General features: G+C 37.7%; 1 pseudogene; it reads left to right on the forward strand.

Moving 5' to 3' along the window:
• Nucleotides 1-14,802: 14,802 nt before the first annotated feature.
• On the forward strand, nucleotides 14,803-16,683 carry LOC116128427 (annotated as a pseudogene).
• The last annotated feature ends 1,119 nt before the right edge of the window (nucleotides 16,684-17,802 follow it).

Genomic DNA, 17,802 nt, shown 5'->3' on the forward strand with positions numbered 1-17,802 from the left:
GAAATGCCGTAGGAACGTCGTGCTCATCTGAGGCCACGAACTAATCGATCCCGCTGGGAGTGACCTTAACCACCGCTTGGCGTGAGAAGTGAGCGTCACGGCCAAACAACGGCATTTTGCAAGGTCCGAAACCTGGTGGAGCTCCATCAGGTCGTTGAACTCATACAAATGATCCTGCAGGTCATGGTTCCCGTCAAACGGCCGCATGTCAAGCATTTTGAACCCTGGTGGGAGTGGAGCAGCTAGCGCTTTGGGAGAGAATTGGGATGCAGAGGCGACCTAGGCCTGTTCGCTTTGCTGCTCCCTTAACCTGTCCACAGCTCGCTGTAGCTCCTCAATTTGTGGTAACGGGCCCAATTGAGGGTTACTTTCACCCATGCGAGTCCGACCTTCACAATTATGATTCAGGAAAGTCTGGAGGTCGGATTTCTCTTCGCCTCAGCCGGCATTTTCGGCTGCACTCGACACATGCTGGCTAGAGGCATGTAAAGGTGATGGATTGCGCAGGGCGTTTTCACGACCCTCGCGGTGGTACGAACCGCCCCGCGAGGTGTGGGGGCCACCCGCATGATAACGATCGAGATTGTTCTGCTGGCGGTGATATGAATCATCGCACCTGGCATTTTTGCTTGGGTTCGCCTGCGACGTGGCATGGGACAGCTCGAGATTTACTTTTTTGCCGAGTCTCAGCTTTGCCGGCACCCTGCTCGGTGCACGATTTGTGCTCGCTGGTCCTTGGGAGCCTGTAGGCTTACCTTTTGCCACTTGCTTTCCCTCACGTCTACACGCTGCAGTGCTCGCGGCACAGGCTATTGCCCTTTGCCGTGCTTTCGCGCGACTTGCAGGCATCTTTGGCGGTTGCACCGCCCCAGCTGTTGTAGATGACATGCCTTGGTCCAAACGATCCAACCTCTGGTTGACCATCTGGAGAGTATTGTCGAACCTCTCTAGGTAGCTTCTGATGGCGGGGTCTAGTTGCGAAGCTACCGGGATATCCCCCGCAACATTTTGTGGAACTGGAAGTACCCTGGAGGGTGTATCCCCTCGGGTCAAGGGGACTCCTTCAGCGCACTGATTAGCTTGCTCAGGTTTTGATTGGCGGGCCATTTGTTGCTGTAGGACCAGTAGGTCGAAGATTCTCCTGATGAAGGATAAACGCTAAATCAGGCCCTCTTTCTAGTGTCAAACTGTTGATGCGTGATTTTGACACCAACTAATTGACACGTGCGCAACGTTGGTTGGTCAAGAAACACACGTGAATATAGATAGTGAATATGAAATAAATGCAATAAGAGCTTTTAAAGTGGTTTGGATGCTAAGGTAGCAAGTCCTACGTCCACTGATTTGTATTAATATGGTGCGTCAGGTCGCTAAAGCGGATTGACTTACAAATGATTGGAAAAGTAAATACAAAGCTTTTAGAGAGAGAGAGTTTAAATGTAAAATGGCCGAATCCCCTTAATGAAGGGGTCTTCCTTTTTTTATATCGAGTTGAATGTGTGTAATCATCATTAAATCCTTGGGTTGGTGTGAATGTCAGGACATAATCTGGCTTTACGTCCCATTGCTCATTTCCCAAGCTGATTTCTCGCGATTTGGAGCAGGGAAACGGACACGTGGGAGCTCCAGGGCGCTTGGCAGGCCTGACGTGTGCTTACCGTTCTGACGGGAGCAGGTCACGCTTCATCACGTGACTCCACGTCAGCCCTTGATTTCCCAGGCATAACAATATACACGTCAAAAAAGCTTTCAATTTAGTAAATACTGATCACAATATTAGTTGTAATAGTAAATTAGATAGAACAAATTCATGTGATATGGTTGACATTGGTATTCACGTAACATTTTAAACAATTAAAAAATAATTATTTAGAGAATACTTTACTGCTTCATTATCTATATCTATCAATTTAAAATTTAAATATCTAACACAATTAATTACCATGATTTATTTGAGAATTTATATGTTAAATTATCACTTTAATTGCCATCAACATTAAAAGTAAGCATATTCAAAAATTGTTGGCAGATAATAAATTTGGTGTTTAATTTTAATCAATAATCCTCCCAAGGGCCCTTACAATATTTTATTTGTTTAGCATTTTAATGGGTCAATTTACTGAAAATTGTTTATAGAGATGGTTTAAGGGAAGATTGAGGGGGAAAAAAAAATCAAAACTTATAATCTCTTTGACAATTTTTTAAAATGTATGAGGTAACTAATGATTTTTACCCCCTTTGCACTAAAACTAGGGCTGTGCAAAAAAATCCGATATCCGATATCCGATCCTAATCCGCTCCGCTCCGCTCCGAAAAATTCGGATATCCGAAAATTCGGATCGGATACGGATCAGAATTTAGCAAAATCCGAATATTCGGATCGGATACCGGATCGGGATAATAAAAAAATCGGATATCCGCATCCGATCCGGATTTTGCTAAACTACGTCGTTTTGGGTTTTCAAAATTAAATTCACCCCCTAACACTGCTTTTCAAAATTAAATTCACCCCCTATTCTAACACTGCTAACAGCCTAACACAGTAACGCACTAAGACACTAACACTAACACTCTTAACAGTCTCTGTCTCTGTGTCTCAGACTCGAACAACACGAAGTCACGAACCCTAAAGGCCTAAACAGTAAACACCCAGCAATCCAGCATCTCTCTCGCTCGACTGGAACACGATTCGTTGCACGAACACGCTGTCTCGCACTCTCGCTCACGCACAGTCGTCAATCGTCATCGTCAATCGCAGTATCGCACAGCCTCTCAGTCTCTCAGTCTCTCACAAGTCACAGCCGTCATCGTCAGTCGCACACGGCACAGCCTCTCAGTCTCTCAGACCAGATCGCGTCTGTACTCTGTCGTCTCAATCTCTCACACTTTCACCAGATCTCATCTCAATCGATTGAAGCCCCAAATCGATTGTTGTCACACCGTAATAGCCTGGTGAGATTTTATTCAGTACTTGACTACTTTCTAGTTGCAAATTTGCAATGCTATTGCCTATTATATCGTAGAATAGTGGGTACTGAGTTGAAGCAAGTGTTTTTTGAAGTCACCAAATATGCAAGTTTCATGAAGCGAGTTAACTTTTACGGTTTTGGCAACTTTCATTTAGACATTTACAGGCTGCTAGGAAGTCTAGTTTGAGGGGGATTGTTGAGCAAAGTCCAACTTCTCCAGTTTTAGGTTTTAGCAGTATTATGTAATGTGTTGATTGTTGAAGTGGGAAAATCCAGCTAATTGGTGGGGCTGGTTTGTTTGATTGGAAAAATAGAAGTGTTTTAATTTATGAGTATTTGAGGTGAAGTTAATTTGCCCTGAATAGGCATGAACTCAGTATTTTCAAACCATATTTAATTATTTATTCAACTTCAAATTGTTGAATCTTTCGAAAATGAATTTAACTTTTTACAATTTGATTTTGCTAAGTTGAAGAAATCAGTAGTTTTGTTAAAGGAGATCAATGGTTAGGTCAATTTGAAATGTCCTTAATGTTTAAAGTTTGGGAATCATCGACATTTGGAAAATCTCAGATGGCTGCAAATGTAGAAGGATTATGTTTAACAAACCTTTAAATTTATGAAATTCTGATTTCCACTATGTAAGAGAATTGTATGTTGAATGTTATGGTGGTGAGGTTTCCAGATTGTATGTTTGAAAACCTTGAAAGTATATGGGATTAGAAGTTTGATGATGTGAGAGGAGTATGTATTGAATGGTATACTGAGGAGGTTGATGGATCTCCCCGGAATTGAATTTATAATTTCAATAATGATATCAAATAAAAACAAAAACTAAATAGAAGCCCAAATAAGAAATACAACTGAGTGTCAAACAAGATCAGAGTAACAATGTGCAATCAATAATTACACCAAAAGATTAAATAAAATATTTTAACTCACTGTTACTTAGTAACTTGACTCAAAAGGAGCAAGAATAGAGGAAAGTGAAAGAAACTGGAAGGGACGCAGAATGTTCTCACCAACTCTGGATAAAATCTAAGGTCAAACCATAAATTTGATTCTAACAGACCGGAAAAATTAAACAAATTGCTAAAGTTGAGATGAACATTGGCTTTTGGAAGCACAATAATAATTTATAACCTAGTTAGGTGTTCCTAGTCACTCTCACAGGTATATATATAAACATATACACGTGCACCAAATGTGTTTCAGCAACTGCTATCTAGGACTGAAAAAGGACAAATATATACATTATGTGTTTCAATTCCGGGGAGGTTGATGGATCTCCCCGGAATTGAATTTATTAATTAGTAGATGGTTGTTGGCAGACTTGGATACTAGTTGCAATGTTGAAGGATTATGTTCATGCATTTCCAAGAATTTTAGTTCCATTGGTAACCCATATTTGATAGTTGTTTAATTCTTTTGTTAAATGGGAATTTCAACAAACTTGGAAGAGTAATTCATACCTTATTTTCAAACTGTACTACAGTGAATTATTGTTGTTATTTTTCATTGTTTGACATAATATTTTTCCTTTTGTGCAGTGATGAATTGGAGCACCTTCACCTTGGTCTTTTTAGTTTCTACGTGGGGTGGCAACTGGCATTTGGCAAGGGACAAGACTTGATGGTCCCTTGAGCAACTGAATTCGAGTGATTGGACTCAAACAACTGGATTTTCTCTTGCTGAATTCGAGTGATTGGACTCAAACAACTGGATTTACTCTTGCTGTCTTTATAGTTTATAGTTCATTTTAATTGCTTATACTTTTTAGTTTATAGTTTATGTTTGTAGTTCATTGAACAGTTTCAGATAAAATTTTAAATTGCTGTCTTTATAGTTTATAGTTCAATGAAATGAAGGATGAAATGAAGGATTGAATTATTTGGTTTTAAATTTTAATAAGAAAATATTAAAATTCGGATAAAATTCGGATATCCGATTATCCGATCCGAATAATCGGATATCCGGATAACCGGATATCCACATAATTCGGATCGGATTCGGATCAACAAATAGCTTGATCCGAAAATTCGGATCGGATCAAAAAATGCCCTATTCGGATCGGATATCCGGATTTGCACAGCCCTAACTAAAACAATATAAATTTATTCTAAACATACAAAATATTATATTAAAACATTAGAAACTAAAATTATAATTTGGGAAAAAAGAAAAAGAAAAGACTATTAATAAACTTTGTTTCCCTATTCAAAACACTATCATATCCAATCCTATCAAAATATATATAATTGGTTTCAATATTCTCAAAATCTAATTCTATTCTATTCAACTAAAAAATATTTAGATTTTTTTAACTCCCTAGGTTTGTTAATTTAACTAAATACTCCCAACAATAAAAGTTTATAAATTGACAAAAACATCCACACTGACCCACATATTCCCAACAGCTAACCACCATAGCCGGAAGATGGTCGAAATATGCCAGAATGGCACACGACTGGCTAGATATGGTCGGTTGTTCATTGATCTGACCTTTTCTAGATAGATCCACCATGGATCTAGCTTTCCGGCTAGATCCATGACCAAATATGGTCATCAACGACGGCCAAGATATGGCCGTCGCCAACGACCAAATCTTTGATAGTAGATCTAGCTATTTCCGGCCAGATCGGTGCACTACTAGCCAGATCCAGCCGGTCGTACACTATTTCAAGGACTTCTAGCCACCATCTGGCGGTGGTGGCCAGTTGCCGACATTTAATGGGTGGGTGGTGGTGTTTTTTTAAATTTTAAAACTTTTATTATAGGGGATGTTTAACTAAATTAACATATGTAGGGGACTAAAAAATAATCTAAGGGTGCGTTTGGTGTAGGGAATGTTGTATTATCGGGAATGTTATATTAATGGAAAGATAGATTTCCTTGAAGATTACTGAGAATGTTATATTAATTGTGTTTGGTTAGATTGGAATAAACTGATGGGTATGTTATATTGATATGTTCGGTTTGAAGGAATAAATTGGCGGGTATTTATATAGATTACTAAATTGCCCTCCTTTTAAAATATTAATATAATGTTATTTTTATTATTATTTTTTGAATTATCTATTTTAACCCCCTACATTTGAGATTTTCTAAAACACCCAGCCACATAAAAGTTTAATATTTAACAAAAACACCCCCCACTCACCCAAGCTACTGCCGATTGCCTAAACCACCATCGGTCGTCGATCGGGAAGTGCAACAAAGATGTTCTTTGAGGGGTTTTGAAAAGGAGGTGACGGGGAGTCGGTCAGTGCAAGTGGGGGTGATTTTCGATAGAAAAAGCAACCGAAAAAGCACCAGGAAAATGGGAAATTGCGAAAAAACAGTGGGCTTTGCTGGCGATTGGGGGTAGCTCCGGTGATGGGGTTTGGTGGGATTTGGAGAGGAAAACGAGAGGAGTAAGATGGTGGTGGTTAGGGCCAATGATGATGCCAGAATCAGCCCAGATCGAGCTTAATACCAGTAGCTGCCTAACCCAAAAATCCCAAATCCCAAATCCACAGCCATCTTGCTGTTTATGGCCATTGATATGGCCGAAAAAGGCCATATCGGTGCACGGCTGACCAGATCCGGCTAGTCGTGCGCCACTCTGGCGATGTTGGCCAATGGTGGCCGCCAGTGGTGGTGGTCAGTTGTAGCAGTCCCCTTGGATGACTTGTAAATTGTTTTAGAAACAAGGGCATTACTATCCAAAACTTTAACTATTTAAAGGTAAAATTGTAATGGTAGAGTTCATGTAAATTAATTTCAAAAAAAGGGCATTATTGTCCAAAAATTTTAATAGTGAATGGTAAAATTGTAACAAAAATAAGATTATCAGGTAATCTTACAATACCTAAGAAAATGGAGGTAATCAGATTACCTTCTATATTACCAATAGTAACTACTATTGGTATTGGAAGATTACTGGAATCTTATATTACTTGACAACCAAACAAGGGAATGTCCGGAATTAAAGATAGATTATTGGGGTTATCTTCCTAGACCCCTAACCAAACACAACCTAAATATTTTCAAAAAACATTTTCCAAAAAATTACCAAATACATTTTCAAATTCAAATTCAAATCCTATTCTTATAATAATAATACAACTCAATTTTTTCAAAAATAATATTCTAAAAACTTTACCAAACACAGCCAAAACTTTTAATTAGGCATAGTTTTGTAGACCTAGACCTAGCATTTTGCAAGGTTGGGTTATTGTCTTTTTGCCAAGGTTATTAGGCTAAGTATTTTTTTACTTATGAAAAAATAAAATTTATTATAGATGTATGGCAACGAACCAAACACTATTTTAATACTTTTAACATGTTACTTAAGATATAGAATAGAATCTCTCTATAGTCATAATGTTGGAATCAACTAAATTTATTATTATGAGGAAGTTATAACTTAATGGAGGTATAGTTACAAGAATTAGTTTTTTGATTAAAAAATTATTGTTTTTATTTCTTATTTTATAATTCATGTTCTATTAGTATTAGAATTTCAATTCATTGTTTTAATAGCATTAGCGTTATGCCTAATCTCCGAACGGTCAGATTTATACCATGTGTCCCTAAAGTGCACAATAATCCAACGACCAAGGTCTTCCCACATGTCATCTTATGAGTATTTGATTTCTTTCACAAGGTGATTACTACCATAAGCACATGATAAGTTGCCATTAGCATGGCCCGACCTGCAACAACCATGAGATTACTAACGTAGATTCTGATTAAGGGGATTATGCATGTAAGGAACCCCGTACCCCGTAATACCCACTTTCACCCACTGTCAGACGGGATGAGTATAAAAGGAGTCCTCAACCTTCGTTCAAAGGGATTCCAGTACTAGTAAAGCTCAAGAGGAAAATACACTGATCTTTTAGAGAGAATTAAGAGTGGATAGGTCGCAAGGACTGAATATCACTGATTCATACTTGCAAACTTCCTTTACTGTAACCTCATTTTAATCCTACAAACACCCCACCATAATAATATGACAATGGACGTAGGCTTGTTTCTCATAACTATTGAACCACTATAAAACCTCTTGTGTCCTTTACTTTGTTATGTTGCATTAGCAACCTTGCTAGTTACCAGTAACCACGCGTATATCTTGCTCGGCCCCTCTTGAGACCGGTCGGGTATCTCTGGTTTGTACTATTTATCGCATCCTAAAGCCTCATAGATGTTCTTCTCGAAACCAAACCTGTAGGGTCAGCACTACTGTCAGGTTTCTTGGCCCACATCCTTGCCACTGCGAACAATTGTCATTAATGAACAAAGCATGAAATTGAACAAGCGAAATGAGAGGGCCTTACTTCTCTGGGGAACTTTAATAAAGACAGTAGGAAAATTCACTAACGTCTGGCAAAACCCAAATTCGATTAGATTTTTTAGAGAAATCAACCTACTCACATCCCAGTTCTTGTCCGACAACAAACTAAAGTCTGCACGACATGTTTACGACTCTATCGACAACCTCATCTGGTTATGACTAGCTGTAAACAACAAGGTTAACGCGTTAGCAATTTAACAATTCTTTGTGGAACAAATAGCTCGAAGGCATCTTACCCGCATCCTCAAAGGATACATCCTCATTGATTGGGCAAAGAAAATAATCGGAATCCACTCCAGCATCTTGTTTGGTATACCAATCAGCCACACATCGGTACATTTGGTCTTACACAAGTAATACAACCAACTGTCTCTAGTTTTCTGCAAACTATACATATATACAAGCTTATTAATAGATAGCTCACCAAAACTAGCTTTCTGAAAAGCAATGTACATGTTGATCATATACAAATATGAATTGGTGGTGAGATGTAGTGGAGCAATATGAAATCGCTCCATCACCATCACAAATGAGGACAAGTGTCACAATCCATGTTTAACTTGAGCCAATGCACTCACACTTGCCTTAGTTCCAAGTGCTTGAAAGGTCCACGACGGGAAACACCGGCCAACCCTATCAACTTAACCAAGCAACAAAGACATCCTATAAACCCTAGCCAAATAAAAACCTGAAGGACTTGCAACTGTAGAGTGCTTGACATACAACGTTTACCATGTCATCATGCACTAGCAACACTCAAACAACAACGCAAGCCAAATTATGATTCAAGAATTTACACTAAACTCTGCTCCCCTCTCTATACAACAAACCACTACATGCTAGCTTATTCAAAAATGATATATCTAGTTCCTCCAGAAGAGCAATGGATGGTGCCATGAGAGTTGCTTGATTTACGATTCATTTGCCATTAAGAAGATAGAAAAAGGGAGAAAAAAAAGTTAAGCATATTCCAACAGCCTGTGAGGTTCCTCGAATGATGAATAAGTGCTCAATTTGCAAGCAACCTGACCACAAGAAAAGCACTTGCTAGAATCGACCAGATCAAGAAAATTAGCTTCAAAGACAGAAGCAAGCAAGGCAGAATCGATCAATCCATAAGCTAACAACCTGGTGTTATTAGATCACTTAAGTGACCTACTGTTCACTTAAGCGATCTGGTGTTCACCAAATCTACAGATAAGCAGATCGTTTAAGCGAACACCAAATCGCTTAAGCGATCTACTATTATCTGTAGATCTAAACAGCAGATCGTTTAAGCAATCTGCTATTCATACCTTTTAAATCATATGTTGTTAATGTAATTTGTGGGTTTTTTTATTATAAGGCTAGTACAATGCTTGTTATCTGTACGGAAAGACTTGCAATTGTGTAACTAGTGTAACTTTTATCATAAAACAATAGGTGTTTTTATTATACATCTTTCATAGCTTTGTAGATTGTATGCTTGTGTTGTAGAGTCGCTTTTCAGCTGAGCAATTCAATATTTCTTTCCCTTTTGACTTTGAGTTTAATTAGTAATCTTGATAAATGGAATTAATATGTGTTGATGCAATTGGGTTGTCAAATTGCCGAGAAAAGATGGAATTAATATGTGATGAAGCAATTAGGTTGTCAAATTGTGGAGAAAAGATGAAATTATATGTGTTCATGCAATTAGGTTGTCAAATTGAAGAGAAAAAATGGAATTAATATGTATTGATGCAAGTACGTTGTCAAATTGATGGGAAAAGATGAAATTTGGTCGTGATCGCTTAAGCGATTTAGGGTATCGCTTAAGTGACGAAGGCTTATAAATACTGGATTGCTTAAGTGATCCTACACTTAAGGATGATCTTGACATTGCCTTAGCCTTGGTCGCTTAAGCAATTTTGGGTATCGCTTAAGTGACGAAGGCATATGAATACTTGATTGCTTAAGTGAGATCTAGAATCACTTAAGCGATTGTGGATTTGATTTTGACATTGCCTTGGCCTTGGTCGTTTAAGCGATTTCAAGAATCGTTTAAGCTACGAAGGCTTATGTACACTGGATTGCTTAAGTGAGATATGACATTGCTTAAGTGATCGTGCACTTGATGATTTTGACACAAATTTTCCTTTGTTGCTTAAGCAATTTAGGGAATTGCTTAAGTGACGAAGGCTTATGTATGCTAGATCACTTAAGCGAGAGTTGACATTGCTTAAGCTATCATGCACATGAGGATGATTTTGACACAAATAGGCCTTGGTTGCTTGAGCGATTTCGGGTATTGCTTAAGAGACGAAGGCTCATGTATACTGGATTGCTTAAGTGAGAGCTGACATTACTTAAGCGATCGTGTACTTGAGGATGATATTGACACTACCTTGGCCTTGGTCACTTAAGCGGTTTTGGCTATCGCTTAAGCGATCAGGGCTTATCTATATTGGATCGCTTAAGCGAGCGGTTACATTGCTTAAGCGATCTTGTATTTTAGAAGGATTATTGGACAACCTAATTGCATCAACACATATTAAGGCCATTTAAGAAGTTACTAGCATTAATTTAAACCATGGACTTTCGCAACATCAAAATATACTAGCTACGATATGTGACTAACAACCTTATCATATATGGAAGAATGACATAGAAAACAAGTGTGACACATTAGTAGAAACGTACCTTATTTGACAAATATGGATGGTCATGATTGAATATAATTTCTCAATATCACAAGATTGAGGAGAAAAGAAACAAATTGTCGTTGATTGCTTAAGTGATTATGACTTATGTGTACTGGATCACTTAAGCGATTGTGTATTTGAGAAGGATTATTCTAAGTAAAAAAGCAAATTAGACACGATCGCTTAAGCGATGTTAGCTCTCACTTAAGTGATCCAGTATAGATAAGCCTTCGTCACTTAAGCGATACCCTATATCGCTTAAGCGACCAAGGCCAAGGCAGTGTCAACCTCCATCCTCAAGTGCACGATCGCTTAAGCGATGTCAGATCTCGCTTAAGCGATCTAGTATACATAAGCTTTCGTCGCTTAAGCGATACCCAATATGACTTAAACGACCAACCAAGGCAGTGCAACCTCCATCCTCTAGTGCATAATCGCTTAAGCAATGTCAGATCTCACTTAAGTCTTCCTGAACTCTGATTGGTACTCAATGACATCAACTTATGTCAACCTTGATTTTTAGGCATAACATAAGGAAACAAGAGTAAATTAGACATACCATGAAAATATGAGAGAAGCTACAGCTAATTGCTTGTTGGGAGTTGCATTATTCATATTAGCTTTAGACCAAACACAAACGCACCCACCAAGTAAATTAGCAATAACATGTGCAAGGCTTAGAAGCACAATTGCAGCCAATCCTAGCTTGAATGCATAGGGCTTACTAAAAAATCAACACCCTTATATGTTTCAACTATCCAACCAAATATTATTAAAGTTACAATACAACCCAAATGCCAAAATCATAAATTTCATTTAAACTTGTAACTTGCCTTGTTTTCAGTTGTTTCAGCTTCAATCCCAAGAATCCAAGTTATAACATCCAAAGCCATGATCAATAAACAAACCAAGAAGCCTAAGTTTTTTGTCACCAACACCATTGTTTTGGAGATGATTGTGAAGCGGGAGAAGGCAAGAGAAAAAACTTATAGTGGAACTTGTTTCTTTATGAAGAGGAGGATAGGAATAAAGTAGAAACCAGATTAACAACAAATGGGAGAGAGATTAGGAATGAAAAAAAGCTGATTATCTCTTTACATTTTTCTTTATTCTTCTTCTTCTTCTTCTCTTTAAAGTTGGATTCCTTTCATGGGGCATAAGGAAAGTAGAGTATCAACTACATAAACAAAAAGGTTGAACACCTAAGCCTAAATGAACAACAAATGACCAATTTCCATTGAACAAGTCTTGTGCAATTAAAGACAATCAATATCCTAAATAAAGTTTAAAAATTTTCAAGTGGTACTAAAAATTAGAGTACATAGAGAATCATCTAGCTCACATGAGTAACTTTCCAATAAGAACCAGATAGATTGGCTAGTGTTTTTATATATTAAGTATGAATTATGAGACACTCTTCTAAATTAATTTAAGTACAAAGTATATATGGAATTAGATTTGATTAGACAGTCCATTGAGTGTGACGGGTCAAATATAAGTATGGACACAAATGTTAGGCCCATCAAGTGTGATAAGGCTTAGCACTAAATAAAACATGACACTAGGGGTGTTAGGTGAGCCGAGCCGCTCACGAGTAGCTTAGGCTTAGCTTGAGCTCGAGCGGCTTGTGTGCTGAGTTGAGTTGAATTTGAGCTTTCCAATATTTGGCTCGAGTGGCTCACGAACTTAATCGAGCTCGACAAGGGATATCTACAAGTTTTGCAAATATTAGGTGGTCTCTATAATTTACCATTTTGTTATTACAACCCCTTCAAATTTGAGTATTGAACCTTAACACTTCTAATTCTCTCTACGACCGCAATTCTCTCTACGATTCGTCAATTTTCTAGCACCCAACTGTGACCATCGTCTTTCCCAGTGTTGATCCCACTTAGTTCTTTCAGCCCTACCCTCCAACAACTACATAGACGGTTGAATCGCACCACCTTGTTGTCTCATGCATTTGATCGATCATGTGCACATGGTCGTGCATCTGTCGTCCTTTATTGTCTTCTGTTGCCACTCGTGCAGTTGCGCCGAGTGACCATAGATGCCCAATCGTAGTGCCTTGTCCTCACCAGATTTGTGCGATCACTCGCGTTTGTTTGATTCTTGAAATTAGCTGCCTAAATTAAGCTAGATAGGGCGTGCGAAGGGGATGGCTTATAGTTCAAACTCCCTATCATCGTATGTAAGATGAAGAGAGAAATGTTCAATATTGCTTCTCCTCAGCTTACTTTCTTTTAGTGCGCTTTGATGGTTTTGCTGCTTGCATTTTGATAACTGCATTGTGACAACTCTATATCTATCTAGTCTCAAGGGATGCATCTAATTGAATGTTTTCATAATTGAAACAGGTAATCCAATCGAGCCTAAGCCAAGCTCGAGCCCCCATATTTCTGTCGAGCTCAAGCTCAAGCTTAACATTTGAAGCTTGGTTGAGCTCGAGCTCGAGTATTGTTCAAGTCGAGCCGAGGTCAAGCTGTCCAGTGCTCGGCTCAATTACATCTCTATGATGACACTTGATAAATAAATTTTCACCATAGTAATAAAATGTTATTTTTATTGCCTTTTAAACCATTTGATAGATTATATGATGGTAGGAATTAAGATTTAACATTGATTTACTTATTAAATGTCAACGTGCATTTCTATGATGTTTTTTTCTTTGTAAGTTTATGCTTGATATTCTATACAAAGGGTAGTTCTAGTTTGCCCAATGTGAGCACTACTATATTAACATTTGCTATAGAACTTAAGGTAATAGAAGAATTGTCATCATTAATTAACAAAAAATTCTTAATTAAATTTAATCATAAATATAAGTAAATAAAAGAATAAAAACTAAATAATAAATATCAAATACAGTAGAAACTCTCTATAATGATACTCTATATAGGAATAACCTCCATGTAGTCATAAAAAATTTATAGTCTCAATTTGGGCCAGTTATAAATAAGAATAATTTTCACATTGTAATAAATTATAATTTTTCTAGGTTCCGTCGTAAGGAACTTATCTCTACATAGTAATAATTATATGTATATTGTAAAAAAAAATATGTTATGTTACATTTAAAGTTTAAGATGAAATAAAATATTTATCTAAAGTTGTTTGAGACAATTATTTATACTTTAGAGTTGTTACCACATCTTTTATTTTGCGGGTATGTAATAAGCTGCCAGTATGGACACTTTCTTGTTGAAACCAAAATATTTTTAGCTCTCAAGCATTTTTAGAGCTTCTTGGCATGAAATTTTTAGTATTTCCATACTATCATCCTCATGATTATCTCGTTCCTCTTCTTGTCTTATTCTAGTAGTGATTTCTTCTATAGTTAAAACATACAAGACTTATTTCTCATTTGGATGATTGAGGAAGACATTAGTACCCATTTAACTAGTATAGTGAAGTTGTCAAATTTGATCACTCAATTTTACAGTGACTCTTTCATATCCATTTTCATACTATCCTAATGCTAGTAAAACAATGAATTGAAATCTTAATACTACTAAAACATGAAAAATAAGAAATCAAAACAATAATTATTGTAACTATACCTCTATTAAATTATAACATCTTTATAGTGATAAATTTAATTGATCCCAACATTATGATTATAAAGAGGTTCTACTATGTAAGTTTTTATTTGTCATATCCATGTTAAGAACACGTCAAGTAAGGCCCATGTTAAATTAGAAGAAAACATTTCTGAAAGCAGCTAAACATTTCTAAAAAACATGTCGTCATTAAACAGAGGAGAACACAAGATAATAAGGAATTGAGCGAGCAATTCCTTTGATATGTGTGTTAATTCAAAACAAAGGTTAAAATGTTGCTACATTACCGATGGAAGAACTTCGAAGAAGAGGAAGACAGAAGCTCGGAGATTCGATGTTACAGAGATGGAAACGCCCCATTACACTCTCCCCACCCAAAACGTCCTTGAGATTTTCCTTTTCTTTTTCTTTTTAATTATAATTTCCTCCAATTGAATTCATTATTTGGTACAGATTGTATAGTTAGGGAATTTATTACATGGAGTTAAAAATGGAAGATTATATAATACCAAGAAATATTATTAATGGTAGGATATTTTTGAGTTGATGGGGCACTTTGTTGATGGGTTGAAGTTGAGATGGCCCACAAATATGATGTGTATGTGAGGATTGGTGATTGGGCTAAACATTTGTTTCATAGTGGTCTGTCAGCTTTTCAACCCCGACCTAGCCTCAATCCGGCCCCGACCCGGCCCTGATCATCCCTAGTCATTTGTGTTCCATGGGTGTATTGGTGGTGGTTTTCGTCCCTACATTGGACCAAATTCATAACTTCTTAAAGCTTCTGATACCATGTTGGAAGAAGCTACATATCCCTTCCAATGTCTTACTATTCATCCTAGATATTAAATAGGTCATCAACTTTGATGTTTGTTTTGTGATTCATGCATGTATTGTGCTTTGTATACCTAATGTTCACATACTCTCATGTCAAAATCTGTAATCAAATAAGTGATTGAGATGGCTAACAAACATGATGTGTAGGCTAAACCTTTGTTTTGTAGTGGTCTGTCAGCTTTCAAACAATACGTTGAGGTACACTCTGCATTAATTAAGAATCTTTTATCCAGATGTTTTAATATTTTATTGTAATGCTAATACTTATGTGAATGTGATATTATACAGGATTGTAAGCTAGTGGGGTTCAACACGATCGAGCTCAATGTGGGATCCCTTGAAGTTCCAGAGGAAACTCTTCTGAGATATGTGCGCTTAATTAAGAGTGCAGGCCTCAAAGTCAAGCCTCAGTTTGCAGTAAAATTTAACAAGTCTGACATTCCCACTGGTCGTGATAGAGCTTTTGGGGCTTATGTTGTCCCTACACCTCGATCGAATGGTATGGTTCTAGATTTCTATAGTTATGCTACAATTCATAAATCAATCTTAAATTCATCATATTATGTTATGTCCACTTTTCTTAGGGTGATTTGTTAATCTCAAAGAAGGTAAAATTTGTCATGATGGCAGATAAACATTAGTCATGAACAAGGGACCATTTAAAATCTGGTGTCTTCATGGCCAAGCTCTAGGACATGGATTTATCAAAATATTCATGACATAATTGGATGATAAAGGTTTAGTTACGGCTGGGGGAAGCGTGTTTAGTATTTCATGTGGGGTAGTGCAGGTGTTCAACCATTAAGGGCATTGTGTTTCACATCTCACCCTTGTGTAAGCATAAAGGCATTCTCACTTGCATGATTAGATATTCAAGCAAAGGTCTTTAGATGAAACGTCTTAAGATTTAAATTTTGTTGGCGTTGAAGGACAAAGAGCTTAATTCATGCTTCCAAATTATGGATTTGTATCTAAAGTTTGATTCTTCTTCTATACTTTTTGAAATTTAAACATTATTATGGTTAACATCAAATAGCTGCTATATAATACTGGAGAATGTCTATTCTATACTTTTTGAAATTTAAACATTATTATGGTTAACATCAAATAGCTGCTATATAATACTGGGCAATGCCGAGAATGTCTATTCAATGGGTCCAAAGTTGGGCCAATTTTAGTTGACACATTTCAATTTCTATTTTAGTGAGCATTTATAGCAGTTTCAATAAATTGATACCTCTACAACATTCAGAGACTTGCTTTGATTGCTCTATTAACTATTAAATCTGTGGGTTACTTTGTAGACAACAAGATGATTCGCAAGTTCCCTTGCTACCGATGACCCTTGTGATTCCGCAACTCCAAGTGCCTCCACTTGCTGTCGTGCCCTATTTCACTGCTGCCGCATGGTAGCAATGGTCTGTTGATCCCAGTGCGCCCGTTCTTGAAAGGCCACCCTCTTTAACCGCAATTCAGCCACTGTCGAGTCCCTCTTCGTGAGGAGTCCGTGATATGCTACCACCTTTTCCTCATGGTTAGTATGGGCAACATTTGCCAACATCTCTGATTCAGCCAGCCTCACCTCGACTAATTGAAGACTATCCGCATTTTCAACAAGCCTCACCAGGTCACCATACACTTCTTGGAACATTAGCGTCAAAATAGCTGCATGAATGGAATGTTAGCAAGCAATGATGTGAATAGCCAAAAAAAAAAAAAAAACACACACACACACACACATAAAGATAAACGACACAAAATACTCGGGCTTGGTCAGTCTCCACTTTCTTCAGCAAGTCAACCTTGCTGCAGAGTTTGTCTACCTCCCACTCCATTGATGTGCCACAATTTATTAGAGCACTCATAGGCACATAAGTGCTCTGGAAAGGATGCCATTGCTTCTTTCGAGGTGGTTGGTGCAACATACACACAGACAGAGGATGACCCACATGCGACATGTGCAACAGAGTGCATCCACTCCCTATTGTTCCTAATCCACCTACTGGAATATGGTGTCACAATCTTGCGACTACCACTCCCTGCACTGGCTCATGTCGCCACCGTGTCCCATCCAGCCTCACGCCGCACTAGGGTAAAGCTAGCTTCATCTTCTTCCCTGAGGTGTGAGGAAGGAAACAGTAAGCATCCATTGGAACTCTTGCATCTGTTCTAGCCACCCAGGCTTGCTATCATTACCACAAGTCCCACATGAAACCATCTTTGCCAACCCTAATTCTCAAAGCAACACTACACCAAAGCAAAGAGAATGCAAGACGCAGATGATACAAGTATACAGAATGAGCCATTTTTATACATGCCTGCGGACACTGAAACAGCTCATCACGGTAACTGTTCAACTCTTTAACGTTCTATGATGACTCTAAATAGAAACGACACACCCCTGCCCAAGGCGCCATCAATTCCCAAAGTTCAAA

This window comes from Pistacia vera, unplaced genomic scaffold (genome assembly GCF_008641045.1).
Source record: "Pistacia vera cultivar Batoury unplaced genomic scaffold, PisVer_v2 Contig20, whole genome shotgun sequence".
NCBI lineage: Eukaryota > Viridiplantae > Streptophyta > Magnoliopsida > Sapindales > Anacardiaceae > Pistacia > Pistacia vera.